The sequence below is a fragment of the Balaenoptera physalus genome (genome assembly GCF_965194825.1).
Source record: "Balaenoptera physalus genome assembly, chromosome: 20".
NCBI lineage: Eukaryota > Metazoa > Chordata > Mammalia > Artiodactyla > Balaenopteridae > Balaenoptera > Balaenoptera physalus.
The window spans coordinates 21,236,392-21,259,826 of NC_138901.1; the positions used below are offsets into that span (position 1 = coordinate 21,236,392).

Sequence of the window (23,435 nt, forward strand, 5' to 3'; positions counted from 1 at the left end):
CACCATCTGCATATCTGTGGCATTGCTATAGTGGTAACCTTGGCCATGGAATCCAGAGGTAGGCAGTTCTTCTAGATAACCCTCAACCCTCAAATCCAGTGGTACTGAATTATCACCTGGGTGACCAGCTCATCCTGGTTTTAATACTGAATGTCTTGAGTCCCAAGAACCCCCTCAGATTCGGTTTTAAAACTAAAATTCCCATACTCCCTCATTCCTGGGAAAAGCAGGACAGTTGGTCACCCTAAATTAAAGAACACCATAGAGAATGATTGGAAAATCTCAAGGCAGTACAAGTGAGTGATCAGGGCTGAATTAAGACCAAGTAGACATCAGTTCATTTGTTCACTAATTAAGCAAGCATTTATTAAAAATAGAGACCAAGTTGCCCATTAAGCTTCACAATGGACCCTACCTAAGGGGGTTTCCAATTTTATTGGGAGTGGGTAATATAACATATAATGTAATTTATAAAATATTAATAATATTTTTGCCTGTGATCATATATTGTTTTTCTTAATTAAATGTTTCAAACTATGTTGTCCAATTTTAAGTGCTATATGTAAAATATAATACAAAATAATTTTGGAATCATTATTGAGCATTTCATATACACTAAGCACCGTTCTAAGCACTTTACATATATGAGCTCATTTAATTTTGACAACAACCATATAGATAGGTACTGTTTTAGCCCAGTTTTTACAAACAAGGAAAGTGAAGCTCAGGGTCACACGGCTAGTAAGCAGTCTTTCCCCACCTGGAAAGAAAAGACTTAGGAGGAGATGTGGTAACTGCCAAATATGTGATGGGCTGTCAGCTGCAAGAGGGAGGGGACTCATTCTGTGACACTCCAGGGAGCAGGATGAGGACCAGTGGAGGGAACTATGGGGGCGGGGGCAGGGTCCAGCTCTGCAGCAGGAAGAACTTCGCCATGATCAATACTGTCTACCAGGTGCAATGAGTGGCCACATGGACCGTGAGTCCCCCTCCACTGAACTCGGTCAAGCAGACTCTGCATGACGACTTGCCTGGAATGGACGGATCCCAGGAGACGGATGAGGTGACCTTTTTTTTTTTTCACAGCATGCAGGATCTTTGCTCCCCAACCAGGGATCGAACCCGTGCTCCCTGCAGCGGAAGCACAGAGTCCTAACCGCTGGACCACCAGGGAATTCCCAGATGAGGTGACCTTTAATGTGCCTTCCAGCCTTAAGGACTGTTAGGAATTTCTTGAAAACCACTTTCTTTTATAGTAAAGCTTATTCATTTTCAAAACAAATATATTAAGGGCTTACCACATACCTGAACTTTTCTGGGAATTGGGGATACCTAAATGAATAAACTAAGGTGCTGAATCTCAAAAAATTCATAGCCCAAGACATCTACACAGAAAGTGACAGTCAAGGTGGTAAGCAAACATCAGCAGGATCACAACAGTGTGTGCTCAATAAATATTTGTTGAGGATTTCCCTGGTGGCGCAGTGGTTAAGAATCCTCCTGCCAATGCAGGGGACACGGGTTCAAGCCCTGGTCCAGGAAGATCTCACATGCCGTGGAGCAACTAAGCCCGTGCGCCACAACTACTGAGACTGTGCTCTAGAGCCCACGAGCCACAGCTACTGAAGCCCGCGTGCCGCGACTACTGAACTCCGCGTGCCTAGAGCCCGTGCTCCACAACAAGAGAAGCCACTGCAATGAGAAGCCCACACACCACAACGAAGAGTAGCCCCCGCTCGCCTCAACTAGAGAAAGCCCGCGCGCAGCAATGAAGACCCAACGCAGCCAAAAATAAATAAATAAATATTTTTTTTTAAAAAAAAAGAGCTAAAAAAATATATATAATTTGTTGCATATTTGCAAGAACGAAAGGCTGTGAGAGGCCAGTGTGGGAGTCACAGAGAGGAACAATCATTTGACAGGGTCTTGAATTCTGAGGGAAAGCTTTCCAAGTGGAGATGTACAAGAGGGTAGGAGGGCTGGCATGTGCAAAGGTCCAGGCTGGGCAGGGGAGTGCGAGTTGCAGCTCACCTCTCTTCTGAAGCTCAACCACTCCCTTCCCATCAGTGGTTGCGAAGGGAAGCTCACACCAGGCAAATGAGGCCCCCAGGGGCTGAGGGGAGACCAAAGGCAGAGAAAGGAGGTTGTGGCCCAACCCAGGTATGATAGTAGGCTTCACAGAGAGAAACCAGCAGGGCCTTGTATGCCGGGGAGCAGTTAACGCACTGACATCCAGAGGGAAGAGCATGGTAGGCACAGGGAAGAGCATCTGAGAGAGGAGGGAGGCCCCAAAACAGGACAGGGTTCTGGAAGCTGCAGAGGCTCAGAGGTGCATTTGGGGGAGCAACAGGAGACCAGGTCAGGGACATATTCCAAGACCAGACAGGTCATGTAGGGCCATGTAGAGTTTGGACTTTATTCTCGGAGCAAAGGGGAACCCCTGAAGGCCACCTGGGAAGCTCCAGTCACCAGCCTGCCCTTTCTGGACTTTTCCTCCCAAGTGACCCCCACGCCCCCTCCTGCTTTCTTTCTTTCTTTTTTTTTTACTCTTCCATTATGGTTTATTACAGGATATTGAATATAGTTCCCTGTCTTATACAGTAGGATCTTGTTGTTTATCTATTTTATATATAGTAGTTTGTATCTGCTAATACTGAACTCCTAATTTATTCCTCCCCCACCCCCTGTCCTCTTGGGTAACCATAAGTTTGTTTTCTATGTCTGTGAGTCTGTTTCTGTTTCATAAATAAGTTCATTTGTATCATATTTTAGATTCCACATATAAGTGATATCATATGGTATTTGTCTTTTTCTGACTTACTTCACTTAGTATGATAATCTCTAGGTCCATCCATGTTGCTGCAAGTTGCATTATTTCATTCTTTATAATGGCTGAGTAGTATTCCATTGTGTATATATACCATATCTTCTTTATTCATTCATCTATCGATGGACAGTTAGGTTGCTTCCATGTCTTGGCTATTGTAAATAGTGCTGCTATGAACACTGGGGTGCATGTATTTTTTCGAATTAGAGTTTTCCCCAGATATATGCCCAGGAGTGGGATTGCTGGGTCATATGGCAACTCTATTTTTAGTTTTTTAAGGAACCTCCATACTGTTTTCCATAGTGGCTGCACCAATTTACATTCCCACCAACAGTGTAGGAGGGTTCGTTTTTCTCCACATCCTCCCCAGCATTTGTTATTTGCAGACTTCTTTTTTTAAGTTTATTTATTTATTTATTTATTTATTTATTTGGCTGCATTGGGTCTTAGTTGCTGCACGTGGGCTTTCTCTAGTTGTGGTGAGCAGGGGCTACTCCTCATTGCAGTGCGTGGGCTTCTCATTGTGGTGGCCTCTCTTGCTGTGGAGCACGGGTTCTAGGCACGCAGGCTTCAGTAGTTGTGGCACGCAGGCTCAGTAGTTGTGGCTCGAGGCCTCTAGAGCAGAGGCTCAGTAGTTGTGGCACACTGGCTTCGCTGCTCCGCGACATGTGGGATCTTCCCGGACCAGGGCTCGAACCCATGTCCCCTGCATTGGCAGGCGGATTCTTAACCGCTGCGCCACCAGGGAAGCCCCATTGTAGACTTTTTAATGATGGCCATTCTGACCAGTGTGAGGTGGTACTTCATTGTGGTTTTGATTTACATTTCTCTAATAATTAGAGATGTTGAGCATCTTTTCACGTGCCTATTGGCTATCTGGATGTCTTCTTTGGAGAAACATCTATTTAGGTCTTCTGCCCCCTGTTTGATTGGGTTGTTTGTTTTTTTTGTTATTGAGCTATATATGAGCTGTTTGTATATTTTGGAAATTAAGCCCTTGTCGGTCACATCATTTGCAAATATTTTCTCCCAGTCCTGTAGGTTGTCTTTTGGTTTTGTTTATGGTTTCCTTTGCTGTGCAAAGTTTGATTAGGTCCCATTTGTTTATTTTTGCTTTTATTTCTATTGCCTTGCTCATCCCCTGCTTTCTATTCCCTCCTGTGACCTAATTCGAGGCCTAACACTTTGGCCTCCTGTTCCCTAACTTTTTCTGCAACCAATATTTGGCAAATCCGATATGAAAACTCTTGTCTATGCCCTGCCACTCCTTTCTGAAGGTGGACTCTTAGATACTGTTGCCAGCACGCTGACGGCCTGCTCTTTATCATTTTTTTCTGAGGAGCCATGGCCTGCCCTGCCCTGAGCTGCCCCAGACCAGTTCTGCTCAGCAGCCGTGCCCTGCTTCCTTCCCTCCCCCAAAGCCCTCAAATCATTCCTGACAGGCTCAGCCGGGCCTCCTCCCCGGAGCTCAACCACAACATTCCCCTTTCTGTCTGCAGTCCACCAGATGCATAATTTCACAATATTTTGTTAGTGTTATAATTATATTTTTGTCATGTAATTTCCTTTTCTAAACTCTCAAACACAACCCCATGTAGTCCATAAAATGCTTTGGCATTCTTGCAATAATTAAGTTCCAACAAATAAAGTTGTTTTTGAAATGTACCCCCTTCCTTAGCAGTTAACTCTATAATTAAGACAGTTTCTTCAAGTTCATTTTTTAAAGTAATCAAGATGTGGATATGAAACATGGACATTCTCTTTTTTCATTAAAAATGAAAATATAAAGGGAAAGGCAGGGTACAAAACTCTAGCTACAGACTAATTTTTGTTTTGTTTTTTTTAGTTTGAAATGATAGATTCACAGGAAAGTGCAATGAAATATACAGGGAGGTCTTTGACACCCTTCACCCAGCCTCCCCCGATGTTAACATCTTGCATAGCTATAGTACAATAGCAAAACTAGGAAACTGACATTGGCACAATCCACAGAGCATAAGCAGACTTCACCTGTTACATATAGTTCGTTCATTTGTGCGTGCAGCCCTATGCAATTTTATCACATGTGTACTTTCATGTAACCACCACAATAAACATGATACTTCATTGTGACAACATCCCACGACTCTTTCATGCCACCCTTTTATATCCACACTCACCCCTTCCCTCAGCCTGATTTAAATATGAAAAAATGTTAAATGGAGCACAGAAAAATTGCTGAGAGATGGGCTTCCCTGGTGGCGCAGTGGTTGAGAATCTGCCTGCTAATGCAGGGAACAAGGGTTCGAGCCCTGGTCTGGGAAGATCCCACATGCCGCGGAGCAACTAAGCCTGTGAGCCACAACTGCTGAGCCTGCGCGTCTGGAGCCTGTGCTCCGCAACAAGAGAGGCCACGATAGTGAGAGGCCCGTGCACCGCAATGAAGAGTGGCCCCCGCTTGCCGCAACTAGAGAAAGCCCTCGCACAGAAACGAAGACCCAACATAGCAATCAATCAATCAATCAATCAATCAATCAATCTTTTAAAAAAAAATTGCTGAGAGAAAATACAGCAAAACGATTGTCAATAGATGTCTGGATTGTGGGATAATGCTTGATTTATTTTTTATTTTACTTTTTATTTTTACAATTTCCAGTCTTTTCCATTTTTCTTCAGTGAGAATCCATTACTTTTATGAGGATAATATCTTGAAGAAATTTATAACATATACCATAGTATTTATAATAGCATGATCCAACAATTTTCAAATTGGAAAAAATTCTGGTAGATTTTAACTTGTATTGAAGTTTACTTTACCAATAGATCAAAATAAGCCCTTCCTTTCCAGGTGTAAAATTTTTTCCATCTCCCACAGAGCAATTTACAAAGTAAAACATCTAAGCATTGTTCATAATTCTATCTTAGCCCACCTTTATAAGGTTAAACTTGAACACAGTAAAAGGACATTGTTTCAGTTATTTACTGATTGCATAAAAATTCATCGCAAAACGTAGAGGCAAAAAATATTGATTTATTGTTTCTCTTGATTCTGTTAGTTGATTGCAAAGTTCTTTTTCTGGCTCACTTGGGCTACTACAGATGGTTGGAACAGCTGGAAATTTATTCCAAGTTGGCCTCATTCACAAGTCTGGCAGTTGGTGCTGGGCAGGGAGTCTCAGTTCTTCTTGTGACCTCCCAACCTCCAGTAGACTAGACACTGGTCCAGGACAGTGTTCCAAGAGGGCAAGCCCCAGTGCACAAGCGCTTACCCTCCCATGCTTGTGTGATTCATGAGTCTCTTGGTCAAGCCCGAAGTTGATTAGGGAGGGAGCTACACAAAGGGCAGGAATACTGGGAGTCAGGTTCATTAGGCGCCACCAAATGCAACAATCTACCACAGATATGACGGCTTGCCCCTTTATAAGAATGTAAATATGGGCAAAATAAAATATTGCTTTGGGTCCAGGGTTAAGGTTGAAGAAGGCAATTATAAGGCAATTTCTAATCGTCATATAACCATGATTCAATCAAGATAATAGAAAAGGCCAATTTCCCCATGGCTAACTTAAGAACTAGTGCCTTATTAAGTGAGTTGAATAATACAGTTACATAATCAACTAGATGTTACATTCCTATATCTATTTCCATAGTAGAAAGTAATATAGATAAGAAATTCTCTTTTCTTAATATTCACCAAACATAATTTAGGGTTTTTTTTGTTTTTTGTTTTTTTTGGCCACGCCAAGGCACGTGGGATCTTAGTTCCCAAACCAGGGATCGGTCACCCGAGCCCCTGCAGTAGAAGCGTGGAGTCTTAACCACCCGACCGCCGGGGAAGTCCCCATAATTTAGCTCTTTATTTTAAAAAAGATTTGTTGGAATTCCCTGGCAGTCCAGTGGTTAGGACTCTGTGCTCTCACTGCCGAGGACCCAGGTTCAATCCCTGGTAGGGGATCTAAAATCCTACAAGCCTTGCAGAGCGGCCAAAAAAATAAAAATAAATTTTAAAAAAAGATTTATTGTTTAAAAACAAGTATTTGTGAAAACTCTAATTCCTAAGAGTTATACATTAAATCAACCTTTGCCTCAGAACTAATTTCTACAAATACAGGAAATATAAAAATGGATATGTTGGGACTTCTTTGGTGGCACAGTGGTTAAGAATCTGCCTGCCAATGCAGGAGACACGGGTTCGAGCCCTGGTTGGGGAACTAGGATCCCACATGCTGAGCAGTGCAGCAAAAAAAAAAAAAAAAAAAAAGAAAAGAAGAAAAGAAATGTCCCTCAAGTGAATGTAAATACGAGGCAGAAAGAAAACTAGAGAAAGGCGCTCTGAATAGCCAAGTTCACGGGGGGTGGGCTTAGTTGCCCCAAGGCATGTGGGATCTTAGTTTCCCAACCAGGGATCAAACCCACATCCCCTACATTGGAAGGCAGACCAGGGATCAAACCCACATCCCCTACATTGGAAGGCAGATTCTTAACCACTGGGCCAGCAGGGAAGTCCCTGTACTGTCAAGTGTTGACCCATAGTCTACTTACTCTTACTTTAAACAGAAGTCTGACCTGTTTAGGGTTTCCCTGGTGGCGCAGTGGTTAAGAATCCGCCTGCCAATGCAGGGGACACAGGTTCGAACCGTGCTCCAGGAAGATCCCACATGCCTTGGAGCAACTAAGTCCACGTGCCACAACTACTGAGCCTGCACTCTAGAGCCCACGAGCCACAACTGCAGAGCCCGTGTGCTTCAACTATTGAAGCCAGCACGCCTAGAGCCCGGGCTCCGCAACAAGAGAAGCCACCGCAGTGAGAAGCCCCTGCTCTCTGCAACTAGAGAAAGCCCACACACAGCAACAAAGACCCAATGCAGCCATAAATAAATTTAAAAATTTTTTAAATCCTTAAAAAAAAAAAAAAAGTCTGACCTGTTTAGATGCATGAATTCCTAGACCAACACAAATTTGAAAGGAGAAAGGAGAGAGCTACTAGGGACTGTCAAGTAAAAAGCAGTCAGGACCAGCACAATCATCCTGATAAGGAGAGAAGAAACAGAAGCATTACCAAAAGCCATAAGGAAGGGCCATTTGGCTTAGGGGAGAACCTAAGAGTCTTTGGGCAGCACAGCCAAACTCAAAGCCTAGCATTCATGCAGTGCCTCGAGTCAATGAGAAAAGACTGAATTTCATTCAGTATATTCCATTTAAGAAGAAAGAGAAGAGTACATTTTACATATACTCCCATCAAAAATATATATATATTTTTTAATGTTTTAAGTTCTGGGACCTAAAGAGATAAGCCTGGTTATCTGGCAAATCCACTTATCTACATGGAAAAATCTTTTTTTTTTTTTTTCCTGTTAAACAGTGAGGGACTACTGATTTTCCACTGAAAGAGGTAGTATCTCTCCTCTGGGATACCAGCCCCCTGTTCACTACTCTCCTGGCAATTACTCCACTACATTTCAATTAATGATTCACTTCTCTGTCTCCCCCGCTGGCCTATGCATTTCTTGTGGGCTGGGAGAGGGTCTTTTATCTCTGTAGCCCTGATATCAACCTCAGGCCTAGCACATTGTAACCGTTCAACAAACATCTGTTAAATAAGTGAAAGAACAGTGTCAAGGCCATAGCTTCTACTGTCTTTCCTTTAACAAGGAGACATTAAAAGACTTGTCACACAATCACATAATAGTGTACCCCAGGATAAATTCGTGTGTTCACCACGTTGGCCTTCAGATCAAGAACACTGTGACTTTAATCCCAGACCATTTTCAAAAAGGAGGGAAAAGGGGGCAAGAGACGTCATTTCTGCAACTTACAGAGACAAATTTTTTTCAATTCCTTTTATGCATGACATAAGAAAAGATATCCCCAGATTCTTACACTGAATAGCTTTATGGTATCAGGAACCAAGTGGCTTGTTGTAGCTGAATTTCTGATATTTGATCCTTTGGAAATCTTCCCAATGGATACATTATACAATGTGCCATTAGCGCCTGAATGGAAACAGACTAGTGACTAGGAGTATTTTACTTCCTACAAGATCAAATAATAGTCATGAATCATGAACTAGATCTGTAGACGGCTGCACCAAAACAGAAAATCAGTGGACGGTATGGCAGTTCCAAGGCCCTCCCTGCAAAGTCAGTTGGGAAAGGGGGCGTCAGAACTGGCACAGCGGGAAGGTCACCCACAGGGTAAAACAAAGTTGCCAACTGGATGTGTTCCTTTGAAACAACTTTGCAGTGGCTTGCCTTTCTCAAGGAGCACAGCCGCAGCCAAGAGATGACAGAAAGGAGGAGGTGAGGGGTGAGAGCAAGCCTCATCGACACCCAACTACAGCTGGTTGGGCCAATGAGAAAAACACTGGGCCAAACAGCCCCAAACCTTGCCCAGAGACTTGGAAATGATCCATTTTCCTTTCCCCAACCTACAGTCCTCCCTGAGAGGCCCTACTCCCACCATGTTCCATTCTTCCTTAGGATTCCAGAACCTAGAGAGAACCGCTCCCCAAAACTTTTCTCTTGCCCACTTAGATTCCAGTTCTGGAAATGGTACTATTCTGAGTATCCTATCAGCGGGGAGGACCCCAAGGGCAGAAAGGAATCACACAGGGCACTGGCCACAGAGATGGTGTGAAAAAAACGCCAAGTCACCTGAGGTTCATGAAAAGGATCAAGTAGCGATGAGCATACTAGGGTTTATGTCAAGGAGCTAATGAAGGCCAGACTACTACCTCTGCTTCTAGGACGTAACTATAGACGATACAGCTTAAGAGGGTCCCCCACCCAAAGCCCGGGGACAACCTTAACTGAAGTCTAGTGTGGCCCCTGGAAATCCTTGTGACCTCACTCTCTCGTGGATTGTAAATGGACGCCTGAGAGCACTGTGATACTCTGCTCTGGTGTCCAGTTGTGTTCAGGGATCTCCCCATAGTGACTCTTCTCTTCCAACCAGCTATGTTCCCTGGGCCTCACACTATTTATTTCTCTGTATACACTGCAGTTGTCCCTTGCTCATTCAGTAAGTTTCTGACCACTGCCCCTAACCCACATGTGAGTGCATGCCTTCAGGTAAGTTCTGTTATCAAGAGATGCAGCAGCTGTTAATCCGTAGGCCCTGAGCCACTAAACTGATTCTCCTACCCTGCCATACTCCATTCACTTATATCCTTGCCGTGTGAACAGCAAGGCCCCCTATAAATGCAAGCGTTCCTTCTGCTTCCCCTACACCAAGAGTTCTTCACCTTTGCTGGTGCATGGATCAGTTTGAGAATCTGTTATGAACCTTTCCCCAGAAAAAAGTAAACATATGAATTTGAAAATAATGTTGAGGGGTTCTTGACTCCTAATGCCCATCCTTTGGACTCCAACCCAATGCTAACAATTCCTGATGGCAAGAAATGATGACCTTTCTAAAGAGACAGGCAGTCAGAAGAGCGAGAGCGCTGGGGAATTCCCCGGCAGTCCAGTGGTTGGGACTCAGCGCTCTCACTGCTGGGCCTGGGTTCAATCCCTGGTCAGGGAACTAAGATCTCACAAGCCACGCAGCGCGGCCAAAAAGAAATAAAAAAGAGCAACAGCTTAACCTACTTGCTCTCCGTATGCATAAAAGCCTGCAGAGGATTTGGGGACAAAAGTTTGTCGATTTCATCCTTGAGGTCCAGCCAGGTGCTGTGCTCAGCTGTCTACCGAGCTCAGGCAGCAGGCTCATAATGACCAACCGAGGCAGCAACTCCTCGTTGAGGCTGGCAGACACAGGCCCCTGCCCTTGCCCACACCAACACACTCCCACCTATGGGGCTAGCCCAGACCTTACACACCTTTCCCCTATGGCCATCCAGGCAAGCCAGGTGACTCTGGTGCTACCTTGTCACCTTGAAATAGCAGATGAAAAGGACTTCCTCTAGGTCTGCCAGGCCACACCTTTTCTATATTTCCTTCTTCTACCTTCATCTCTCTCTCTCTCACACACACACACACATTCCAGCTGTCACTCAGGAGAACAGCCAGTGTCAGCATCTGGAGGCCTCCCTGCAGCACTTCTCCTGGAGCACATCTTCAGGGACGACTCTGCTGAGCTCAGTCATGACTGCCACCCAGCCACTGTCCAGATTACATTTCCTGGGTCACTGTGACCTCCTCAGAGGCCAGAGCCATCACTGAGCTGGTATTCTCATGCTGACATCCTACTCCAACCCTCTCTGTCTCAAAACAAAACAAAACAGCCTTGATCTTGGCACAAAACTAAGTGGTCATCACACACACAGAGGGTTGCCACCAACCTTCCCCAACCAATGCCCAAAATAATTACATATCTTTTTTTTTAATAGTCAATAATGTATTGCATGGCATTCATAACATTTTTTTTTATTATAAATTTATTTATTTATTTATTTATTTTTGGCCGCGTTGGGTCTTCATTGTTGCACGCAGGCTTTCTCTAATTGCAGCGAGCAGAGGCTACTCTTCGTTGCTGTGCACGAGCTTCTCATTGCGGTGGCTTCTCTTGTTGCGAAGCATGGGCTCTAGGTGCACGGGCTTCAGTAGTTGTGGCACACGGGCTCAGTAGTTGTGACTCACGGGCTCTAGAGCGCAGGCTCAGTAGCTGTGGCACACGGGCTTAGTTGCTCTGCAGAATGTGGCATCTTCCCAGACCAGGGGTCGAATCCATGTCCTCTCCATTGGCAAGCAGATTCTTAACCACTGTGCCACCAGGGAAGTCCCTGATTACATATTTCTAACAAAGACTGACCATGAACATAATCTAGAGTCTGTGGACCCCAGGGATGGGGAGAGATTTCCCTGCACTTCCATAGACTAGGGACTTCTCCCACTCTAGCCTTTCCCAATCATGGGAAAGCTTCCTCCTCCCCACATATACCATCTTTCCTACTGGTAGAGCATTTCATCCTTGAGGTCCAGCCAAGAGAAACAAAACTTTCAGGTACCAAAAAAAACCTCTCAGGATGGACCTCAGAGTCAATTCTTGATGCTGTGGACCATCACATGAATTAGAAATCCATGTGAATAACGTGTCACTGGAGTTTTATTCCAAGATCCAGTCCAATTCTGGCCTCTCCCGACATGCTGTCAAGCAGTGCAATGTACTTAAAATGTTATCATAACCTATATCTCAGAACGTTGTTACTAACTAGATTTGTGATCTTGGGCAGGGCACTTCCTATCCCTGGGCCTCTGTTTCATCATTCATTCACTCAACAAACATTTATTGAGAATCTAGTAAGCTCCAGGCACTGTGTTAAGTGCTAATGACAACAAAGATGAGCAAGATATAGACTGGCTGAAGAATTTCCCACTCTATTGTTTACGTGTTAATGTAAATAACTCATCACATGGCTGCATGAGTTATTTACATTAACACATAATTAGGGCAATAACACACTAGGGCAATAATGGAAGCCAGACAAGGTACTAGAGGAAAACTGGGAGGGGAGCACCTGTGTCTGACTGGGGCAGGGGGGTCTGTAAAAATAAGGGGGTTGGACTTCCAGATGAAAGAGTCTGTTATTCTAAGATCATGATGCATTCCAAAAGGGCCCAGCAGCCATTTGGATATTTCACTTCAGGGAAATGTGTGCAAACCACTCTCCACTAGTGCAGATAAGGCATTTACCATTGGCAGTTTACCATTTGGCACCAATACCTCTTTCAAATTGAATAGAAGCCAGATTCTCATTATCAGACCTTTGCATTTTCCAGTTCTAATGATTACCTACGAGTGTAAATGACACTTGGTAAAATCAAGTCTCTTCCAACTCAAAGGTCAGAAAACACATTATGTATACTTGTGCCATACATATACTTAACCAGTTGATGAAACAAACACATCATTTAGGAGGGGGAAAAAACCAAACCCAGACACACATAAAATGAATCTATCATAAGGTTTTCTTTCAAATAAAAACCAGAAATAAAACCTATTGATCTGTGATTGCTGGGAACTCATTCACCCTGAGATGCTACTGAACTAAAGTCTGCTAATTGTGGCTTACAATTAACTCACAAGCACTAGTTAATACAATTTAAATCCTCAAATACTGAGAGGAACAGAGTTATGAATGCCTAAAAGGTCAATATCAATCCTTCCAATTTATTTTCTTTTTCTGCTTACCTGTTTTTTCTATATTTTCTACAATAAATATTTTTTTTAATTAATTAATTAATTTATTTATTTCTGGCTGCATTGGGTCTTTGTTGCTGTGCGCGGGCTTTCTCTAGTTGCAGCAGGCGGGGACTACTCTTTGTTGTGGTGCGCGGGCTTCTCATTGCGGTGGCTTCTCTTGTTGCAGAGCACGGGCTCTAGGGCATGCGGGTTTCAGTAATTGTGGCGCACGGGCTTCAGTAGTTGTGGCGCATGGGCTTAGTTGCTCCGTGGCATGTGGGATCTTCCCAGACCAGGGCTCAAACCCGTGTGCCCTGCATTGGCAGGCAGATTCTTAACCACTGCGCCACCAGGGAAGCCCAATAAATATGTTTTGATGTTGTAATATTTAAACCTGGTAAGGTCATTATTTTACATAGAATAAAGTGTGTCCTCTCCCATTAAAATATTTATTAGTTTTTCCTGTCTTCCCAAGGTAGTGTGTGGAATCTGATACTGTCACATGCAAAATGACTGGTAAGTCAGTTATATCTACAATTCAGTGCTTAAATTTTGTTCTATCTTGAAGTAGGAATACAGGTAAAATACAAGGCTTCCCTATCTCATTTTCAATTCTTCATCAGTTATATATTTTTTTGATAAAAGTATATCTATGTATATTTGATATATATTTATCAAAAATATATATTTATCAAAAATTTTATGTGTTAAGAAGCCACCTTGATGGTTGCACACCGATGTGAATGTACTTACTGAATATTACACTGCTTCCCTGTACTTACTAAAAATTACACTGAGGGCTTCCCTGGTGGCGCAGTGGTTAAGAATCCGCCTGCCAATGCAGGAGACACGGGTTTGAGCCCTGGTCCGGGAAGATCCCACATGCTGTGGGGCAACTAAGCCCGTGCACCACAACTGCTGAGCCTGCGCTCTAGAGCCCGCGAGCCACAACTACTGAACCCATGTGGCTAGAGCCCGTGCTCCGCAACAAGAGGAGCCACCACAATAAGAAGCCCACGCACCGCAACGAAGAGTAGCCTCTGCTTGACACACTAGAGGAAGCCCACATGCAGCAACAAAGACCCAACGCAGCCAAAAAAAAAAAAATTACACTGAACTGTACACTTAAAAACGGTTAAAAGAGTAAATTTTATGTGATGTATCTTTTACCATATTAAAAAAATAAATAATTAAAAATGTTTTATTTTTAAAAATGCAATTGACTTGTGTATATGGACCTTGTGTTGTAATCTTTCTAAACTCCCTTATTAGTTCCAGTAGCTTTTGAAGGAATAGTCCTTAGGATCTTCTATGTACAATCATGTCTTATGTCTTCTGTAAATACAGTTTTATTCCTTTCTTAAAAAAAAAAAAAGATATCTCTACATTAACAAAGCAAAGACTACCAGAATATAAAATCGTCTTTTCTGTACACTAAAACGCTTTTAAGATATGCCAAAGAGGAAGAACCATGACACAACAGATGTCAACTCAGATTAGGGAAGATAAGATTAAAACTACTTTGATTGAACACGTGAGAACAATTTGAGAATGACTTTGCTTCAACATGTGATTAACAGAAAAACACCGTTAAGTCATGTATCATTCCTGAGCCACAGAGGAACTATGGCAGAGGGAAGTGGACACAGGCTTTCCAGGGTTCCTTGCACTATCATCTTATTTGATCACGGGGTGATTCAAACAGGGAGCACTGTTTGGTCTTGATCCATCCAGAAGACGCACTCGATGACTTGCTTCTATCACAAATTTACAGATGGGGTTGAAGTAAGTAAGGGAAGGGACTCTGCGAGTTCTCACTTGGAATCCTCAGAATAGACGCAGATCCCTCTTGAGAGCCTGCACAAAGGGACTGTCTGAGACGAGCAGACCCTGGGGTTCAACCGCCAAAGTCTTAAACTGGAGAGGTAAGGAGCCTGAGGCGCAGGCAGGCCAGGACTAAGAAAACAAGAGCTCCAAAACACACAAACAAAAACCATTAATAAAAAGTGCTAAGGGGCTTCCCTGGTGGCGCAGTGGTTGAGAGTCTGCCTGCCAGTGCAGGGGACACGGGTTCGAGCCCTGGTCTGGGAAGATCCCACATGCCGCGGAGCAACTAGGCCCGTGAGCCACAACTACTGAGCCTGTGCGTCTGGAGCCTGTGCTCCGCAACAAGAGAGGCCGCGATAATGAGAGGCCCGCGCACCGCGATGAAGAGTGGCCCCCGCTTGCCGCAACTAGAGGAAGCCCTCGCACAGAAACGAAGACCCAACACAGCCATAAATAAATAAATTAAAAAAAAAATAATTAACTGCTTCCACTTGTGTCCTCTTTAAAAAAAAAAAAAAAAAAAAAAGTGCTAAGGGGCTTCCCTGGTGGCGCAGCGGTTGAGAATCTGCCTGCCAATGCAGGGGACACGGGTTCGAGCCCTGGTCTGGGAGGATCCCACATGCCACGGAGCAGCTGGGCCCGTGAGCCACAATTACTGAGCCTGCGTGTCTGGAGCCTGTGCTCCGCAACAAGAGAGGCCGCGATGGTGAGAGGCCCGCGCACCGCGATGAAGAGTGTTCCCCACTTGCCGCAACTGGAGAAAGCCCTCGCACAGAAACGAAGACTCAACACAGTCATAAATAAATAAATAAATAAATAAAAGAACGTGAATTTCTTTAAAAAAAAAAACACAAAAAAAAGTGCTAGGGCTGGATTTTCCAATTCTCAGTTAGACTGTTAAATAACTAGTCTTAGAAATTTGTTGGGCTGATTTAACAAACCAAATGATAGACAGCAGGAAACTAAAACCATGTCAAAAGTTAATTTTTAATAATCTCCCAGTTTTTTTTTTTCTTAAATTTATTTTATTATTTACTTATTTTTGGCTGTGTTGGGTCTTCGTTTCTGTGTGAGGGCTTTCTCTAGTTGTGGCAAGCGGGGGCCACTCTTCATCGCGGTGCGCGGGCCTCTCACTGTCGTGGCCTCTCTTGTTGCAGAGCACAGGCTCCAGACACGCAGGCTCAGTAGTTGTGGCTCACGGGCCTAGTTGCTCCGCGGCATGTGGGATCTTCCCAGACCAGGGCTCGAACCCGTGTCCCCTGCACTGGCAGGCAGATTCTCAACCACTGCGCCACCAGGGAAACCCTCTCAAATAGTTTTAATTAGCCAAATATACTAGCCCGGCATAGCTGGAGACACATATCGATAGCATAATAAACATCAGTAGAGTCAAAATGGACTACTAATTTCAACATACATATAAAAAGTGGAAGCCCTAGAAATAATAACTTAGTCCCAGATACTTGAGGAGATCAAATTATTAAATATAACATATTAAAGCAGTAACAGAAGATATTACATCTTACCACAGTGGAAATATTTTTTTTTATTTCATCAGAAAAAAAATCTGATTAAATTTTTTCATGGCTGGGAAAATAGGATCTTAAAAAGGAACTCTGACAAGAGCACCAACACAAATATATCATGACTTAAACAGAAATCATCTTTACTGTAAGAAGGAGAAAAAAATACAACTTTCACAAGACAGAAAATACAGACCATGCACAATATTATTACTAGTAGATCATGCAAAGATATTTTTTGAAAAAGAAACAAGCCTCAGTTTCCTCATTCATGAAATGAAAAGTTGAAATAGACTGAGTATTTAGTGATCAAAATTTTTATGCGTTAACAAGCTATCTCGGACTTCCCTGGTGGCGCAGTAGTTAAGAATCCGCCTGCCAATGCAGGGGACGTGGGTTCAAACCCTGATCCGGGAAGATCCCACATGCCGCGGAGCAACTAAGCCCGTACGCCACAACTACTGAAGCCCGCGCGCGTAGAGCCCGTGCTCCGCAAAAAAGAGAAGCCACCGCAATGAGAAGCCCGCGGGCCACAACGAAGAGTAGCCCCCACTCGCCGCCACTAGAGAAAGCCCGCGTGCAGCAATGAAGACCCAGCGCAGCCAAAAATAAATAAATAAATAAATTTATACAACAAAAAAACAAAAAACAAGCCATCTCAGGGGATAGGGAAGGATGGATTGGGAGTTTGGCATTAGCAGATGCAAACTATTGTATATAGAATGGATAAACAACAAGGTCCTACTGTATAGCACAGGGAACTATATTCAAATTCCTGTGATAAACCATAATGGAAACAATATTTAAAAATGTATATATATGTATAACTGAATCGCTTTGCTATACAGCAGAAATTAACACATTATAAATCAACTATACTTCAATAAAAAAGAAAAAAAGAAGCTATCTCGATGGTTGCACATCAGTGTGAATGTACTTAATGCCACTGAATTGTACATTTAAAAATGGTTATAATGGTAAATGAGCTATAGGGGTGACAGGAGCCCCCAGGCAACCCCTCCCGAGGAGAACTGCCTCTACCCTTCCCTTTCCTTAGGGTGTGGTCATCATTTTCTCTGTGAACACTGTGGGGGAAAGGTTGGGAAGGCTTAATTAATAAATGATCTGTATGTCCCATCCAGCTCTAGCATGCTGTCACTATGCCTCCAATAAATGAACATCGTAATGCACAGCGACAACAATTTGAATAGACAGAACCCCCGTTCTACACAAAGAAGTTATAACAGATAATGAAAATGACAAACATTTCTATCTCTCTAAAAGCTACTTTTCTGGAAAGTACATTTAAAGAATATCAAGATTAAAAAATTAAATACATTTTAAAGCAGGCATTCCTAGCAAAATGTGTTTTAGGGCAGACTGAAATGAGGGCCTAAGGTCATCCATCTGATGGCTGTAACTGTAGCTTTTACCAACTAAGAGAATGTAGCCATTACATTCTCCCCAGCCACAGTTACAGGGATAACATGGACATGAACTAAGGACAAACACAGAATCCTGAAACTGTCATCATGAAATACATAATTTCCAATAAGGAGTATAAAAAAAGGATGCAAAAAATACATAATAAAATCAAAATAATGAAATTTGCCCCTATCCTTTCTCTAGTGGGTATAAAGATATTAAAACACAATCATTTATTCTTTTTTATAAATTTATTTATTTGTTTGTTTATTTTTGGCTGCATTGGGTCTTTGTTGCTGCACGCGGGCTTTCTCTTTAGTTGTGGCGAGAGGGGGCTACTCTTCGTTGCAGTGCGCAGGCTTCTCATTGCAGTGGCTTCTCTTGTTGTGGAGCATGGGCTGTAGGTGCGTGTGGTGTAGGTGCACCTGCTTCAGTAGTTGTGGCACATGGGCTCAGTAGTTGTGGCTCAAGGGCTCTAGAGCGCAGGCTCAGTAGTTGCAGCTCACAGGCTTAGTTGCTACACGGCATGTGGGATCTTCCCGGACCAGGGCTCAAACCCGTGTCCCCTCTGTTGGCAGGCGGATTCTTAACCACTGAGTCACCAGGGAAGCCCCAATCACTTATTCTTCAAATAGTGCATGACTTTTTTTACAGAGGCACTGATGGCATACACAAATTTACCTTAGCATTCAAGAGATTCCTAAAAGAAATTTCTCAAATTTATACCTAGGATAAGTTCTTCACTTGAAATCAAGTATGAAGTACAAAGGGTGCAATTATATGATCCTTGCTACTTTTTATGTTTTTAAATGTCCAAAATCAAAAGTCTGAAAGTTTAATTATAGATTATATCTTTTTAATTTTAAAATGTTTAGATTTTGTTACGTGATGTGCATAGCTGAATCCTGAGTGTGTTATTTCAGCCTGGTCAGTGATCCATGTTTTCAGCACTCTTGCTTCAATAAGAGAAATAAAAAGACTCAGTTGAGGGCTTCCCTGGTGGTGCAGTGGTTAAGAATCCGCCTGCCAATGCAGGGGACACGGGTTCTAAGCCCTGGTCCAGGAAGATCCCACATGCTGCAGAGCAGCTAAGCCTGTGCGCCACAACTACTGAGCCTGTGCTCTAGAGCCCACGAGCCACAACTACTGAGCCTGTGAGCCACAACTACTGAAGCCCGTGCGCCTAGAGCCCGTGCTCCGCAACAAGAGAAGCCACCACAGTGAGAAGCCCGTGCACCGCAACGAAGAGTAGCCCCCGCTCGCCACAACTAGAGAAAGCCCGTGCGCAGCAACAAAGACCTAACACAGCCAAAAATAAATAAATAAAATAAATAAATTTAAAAAAAAAAAAGACTCAGTTGAGCATACTGTTGAGCAATGCTCCTTAAGGTTCAATGTACATACAGATAACCCAGGGATCTCCTGAAAATGCAGATTCTGATCCAGTAGATCTTGGGTGGGACCTTGTTATTTTTTTATTTTATTTTTTTTTATTTTATTTTTGGCTGTGTTGGGTCTTCGTTTCTGTGCGAGGGCTTTCTCCACTTGCAGCGAGCAGGGGCCACTCTTCATCGCGGTGCATGGGCCTCTCACTGTGGTGGCCTCTCCCGTTGCGGAGCACAGGCTCCAGACGCGCAGGCTCAGTAGTTGTGGCTCACGGGCCTAGTTGCTCCGCGGCATGTGGGATCTTCCCAGACCAGGGCTCGAACCCATGTCCCCTGCATTGGCAGGCAGATTCTCAACCACTGCGCCACCAGGGAAGCCCGACCTTGTTATTTTTTAACAAGTCTCTAAGTGATGCTGCTGCTGCTGGGCCAGAACCATATCTGAGGAGCATAGCTAGAGAGCAATGGCTTTCAAACTGAGGTGCGTGAGAATCATGGGGAGGGCTCCTTAAACCAGATTGTTGGGCCCCACCCCCAGATCTGAGGTGGGGTATGAAATTCTGTTTTGTTTTTTGGCCGCGTTGCAAGGCTTATGAGATCTTAGTTCCCCGACCACGGATTGAACCCGGGCAGTGAAAGCACCGAGTCCTAACCACTGGACTGCCAGGGAATTCCCTGCATTTCCAACAAGTTCCCAGGCAATGCTGATGTTGCTTGTCTGGGATCCACACTTTGAAAATCACTGCTTTCAAGGAAAGAATATTAGATTGGGAGAGAGAACACCTGGGTCTAACCTCCACTCTGTTACTAACTGGCCCTCTGACTCTATCAGGTAGAAATGCAGTCAGCTGCAATTAAAAGAGCATTCAATTAAGAGTAGCTTAAATAAATAGTAGTTTGTTTTTCCCACTTGGTAAATCCAGAGGTGGGGAGTCCAGGGTTGAGGTACCTATTAGGAAGCCATCAAGGACACATGGCCTTTCTATCTTTGTGTTCTTCCATCACTAATGTGTGGCTTTTTGTGCTCATGGACACAAGACAGCTGCTGAACCAAGTTCCAAGCAGAAGGAAGGGAATAGAGCAAAGGTGGAAGGGGCATCCGGCTGCACTTGCCCCTCTGAAAATGTTCTCCCAGGAGTCTCGCTCCATGGCTTCCGCTTACATCTCACTGGCCAGAACTGAGGCAACCATAGACCAATCATTGGAAGGTGAGTAGACAGAGGGGATTGGACTCGCCAACCAACAATGTCTACCACAGTGATCTAAGACACAGACACAGATCTTAATATAACATCAAGACAAACAGAAGCTCCAAAACCTAAGTACACATCTCAGCTCTCTGATCCCCAGTCTCCTCATTTGTAAAGTGTATGAGATACACTACTGGCATTTTGGCAGGACAATTCACCCGCAGTGTGGCTCTGTCCTGTACATTGCAGGACATTTAGTATCTCTGATCTCTAGGTACTATACTGTAGGTACTCAGTATTGCCCAACCCCACCTTTGTGATAAAACCAAATAGGCCTCTGCTGTTTTGCTGCTGATGCCTCCAGTTGGGGTGGCGCATGGTAGGGGACTATCTTCTGGGGTTGGAAACCATTGTACTATATGGTGTCTGGTCCAAAATCATATGATTCTTCCTGGCCTCTTCGATAAAGGCTAGTGTTTTTTTGGTTTTTTGTTTTGTTTGTTTGTTTGAAGCCCTGGCTACACAGCAGGAGCATGGGTCCTCACTTTCCACCTCATGGTGGGTAGGCATTTTTCATCTCCTTATTGCTATTTTAGACATCACTTTTTTTTTTTGAAGTATAGTTTATTTACAATATTGTGTTAGTTTCTGGTGTATAGCAAAGTGATTCAGATATATATAGATATACAGGTATATTGTTTTTCAGATTCTTTTCTAGCATAGTTTATTGTAAGATATTGAATATAGTTCCCTGTGCTTTCCAGTAGGACCTTATCCATTCTAAATGTAATAGTTTGCATCTACCAACCCCAAACTCCCAGTCCATCCCTCTCCCCCCTTCCCCCTTGGCAACCGCAAGTCTGATCTCTGTGTCTGTGAGTCTGTTTCTACTTTGTAGATAGGTTCATTTGTGCCATATTTTAGATTCCACATATAAGTGAAATCATATGGTAATTGTCTTTCTCTTTCTGACTTACTTCTCTTAGTATGCTAGTCTCCAGGTCCATCCATGTTGCTGCAAATGGCATTATTTCATTCTTTTTTATGGCTGAGTAATAATCCATTGTGTATGTATACCACATCTTCTTTATCCATTCATCTGTCGGACATTTAGGTTGCTTCCATGTCTTGGCTATTGTAAATAGTGCTGCTATGAACATAGTGGTGCGTGGGCTCAGTAGTTGTGGCTCACGGGCTCTAGAGCACAGTCTCAGTCGTTGTGGCACGTGGACTTAGTTGCTCCGTGGCATGTGGGATCTTCGCAGACCAGGGCTTGAACCCGTGTCCCCTGCATTGGCAGGCGGATTTTTAACCACTGTGCTACCAGGGAAGCATCCGTCCTCCTCCTTTGAGGCACCTGTTATCCACCACCACACTCTTCTACTGCTTGTTCCAAAGACCTACCTACTTCCAAATCATTCTTCCACATTCTCCAGACTTTCCTCTCCACTCCAAGCCTCACCATCACATGGATGGTCCTGACTGTACTGGCTGTTCCCTGACCTCCTCACCTCCAATGCCCTTTACCACTTCTCTACTTGTCACCCACACTATGGACAGACCTCAGCACTTGCCATCCCACAAACTATTCCTTAACTTCAAACTTGACTGGCTCACTCACAAACTTGACTTAACTTCAAACTTGACTTGCACCACCGCTTCCTGCACCTGCACCTTCTCATTCCCTTTGTCCCATTCTTCTTTCTAATGTTGATTTCACTCTCCCAAGCAATCAGCCCCTTCCTAGCTTTACATTCTGGTCCAGGCAGTCTGGATAATCTGATCCATCCCTCCTTTATTCCCCAGATCTTTACCTCATCCTCCTGGTAAAACCCAGCCCTGGCTCTCACTGATCTGCCTCTGACACCCACATTTGGGCAGCTGAACACTGCCCGAGGCAGCGTATCCCCCGGCAGACTATTGCCTTGACATCCTGATGGTCCCTAACTGCCCCAGCCCTCTCCAGCCACTGGGCTGGGGGTCATTCTACTTGTCCTTGTCAGCCCTCTCTTCTGCTCCCTACCTTTGTCACCTCCCCTCTCACTCTCACTCGAAGCAGATAATTTCACTCCTACTTGACAGTGAAAATAGAAGCCATCAGGCAGAATCCCCCTCAACTTCCTGCCCCTCACTCCCACCCCACTAAAACACTTATTTTTATCCACACTCATCCTTTCCTCCCTTTCATTGTGGGAAAAGTTTCCTTCCTGTAGTTAATCCCTCCACCTGAGCCCTGCATCCCAATAGCTCCAGTCTCCTCAGGGACTTGGTTCTTAAAATCGTCTCTGTCCCTTCAGTATTTCAACATGATGTTGAAATACTGAGGCTTTTGCAAGCTTCTCCCATGTTCTAAAAAGCAGTGTTCCCCAGACGCTACATTCCCACCTCCTCTGTAAAAGTCTCCCTTTCTCTCTTTTCCCCTTTAAGCCCGGAATTCTTAAACTTTTTCACACCACAGATGCTTCTGGCAGTCTGGTAGATGATGTTTCTGAATGCATACAACAATATACATAGAATTACCATGGAAACCAATTATATTGAAATACAGTTGTTACAACAGATTAAAATTTGTGACACAGTAATACGTGTGCTTCTTTCATTTTATCTTTGTGTCATCCATGAATGCATTAAATAATGAGATACTGGGACTTACCTGGTGGTCCAGTGGCTAAGACTCCGAGCTCCCAATGCAGGGGGCCCAGGTTCGATCCCTGGTCAGGGAACTAGATCCCACATGCCGCAACTAAGAGTTAGCATGCCGCAACTAAAGATCCTGCATGCCACAACTAAAAGATCCGGCACACGGCGATGAAGATCCCGCATGCTGCAACTGAGACTTGACGCAGCCAAATAAATAAATAAATATTTTTTAAAAAGAAAATAAATACATAAGATCTTGAAGTGAGTCTAATAACTCCCATAGTCGCAAGCAGTGATGATTATAAACAATATTTTGCAACATCTGCCTCAAATGTCATGTGATCTAAAAATAGCTGTGATTTTTACAGGTGACAAAGTCACAGTCACTGCTAATACTAGTGAAGTGTGATGTCTACAGTTATAATGGAAGGGAAGGCTAAATTTTAATTAGAGGTGAGTGAAAAATCAAAATGTAATTTTCTTCTCATCCAAGTTCATGGATTCCCCTGAATTCTAT

At 43.7% G+C, this 23,435-nt stretch overlaps 1 long non-coding RNA gene across 1 annotated transcript in view; it reads right to left on the minus strand.

The window, feature by feature from the left end:
• Positions 1-2,396: 2,396 nt before the first annotated feature.
• The window catches only part of LOC309650040, a 30,340-nt gene continuing 9,301 nt past the window's right edge, over positions 2,397-23,435 (minus strand). The window contains exon 3 of the long non-coding RNA XR_014257384.1: positions 2,397-6,137. This is a non-coding gene — a long non-coding RNA (uncharacterized lncRNA). The remainder of the gene's footprint in view (positions 6,138-23,435) is intronic.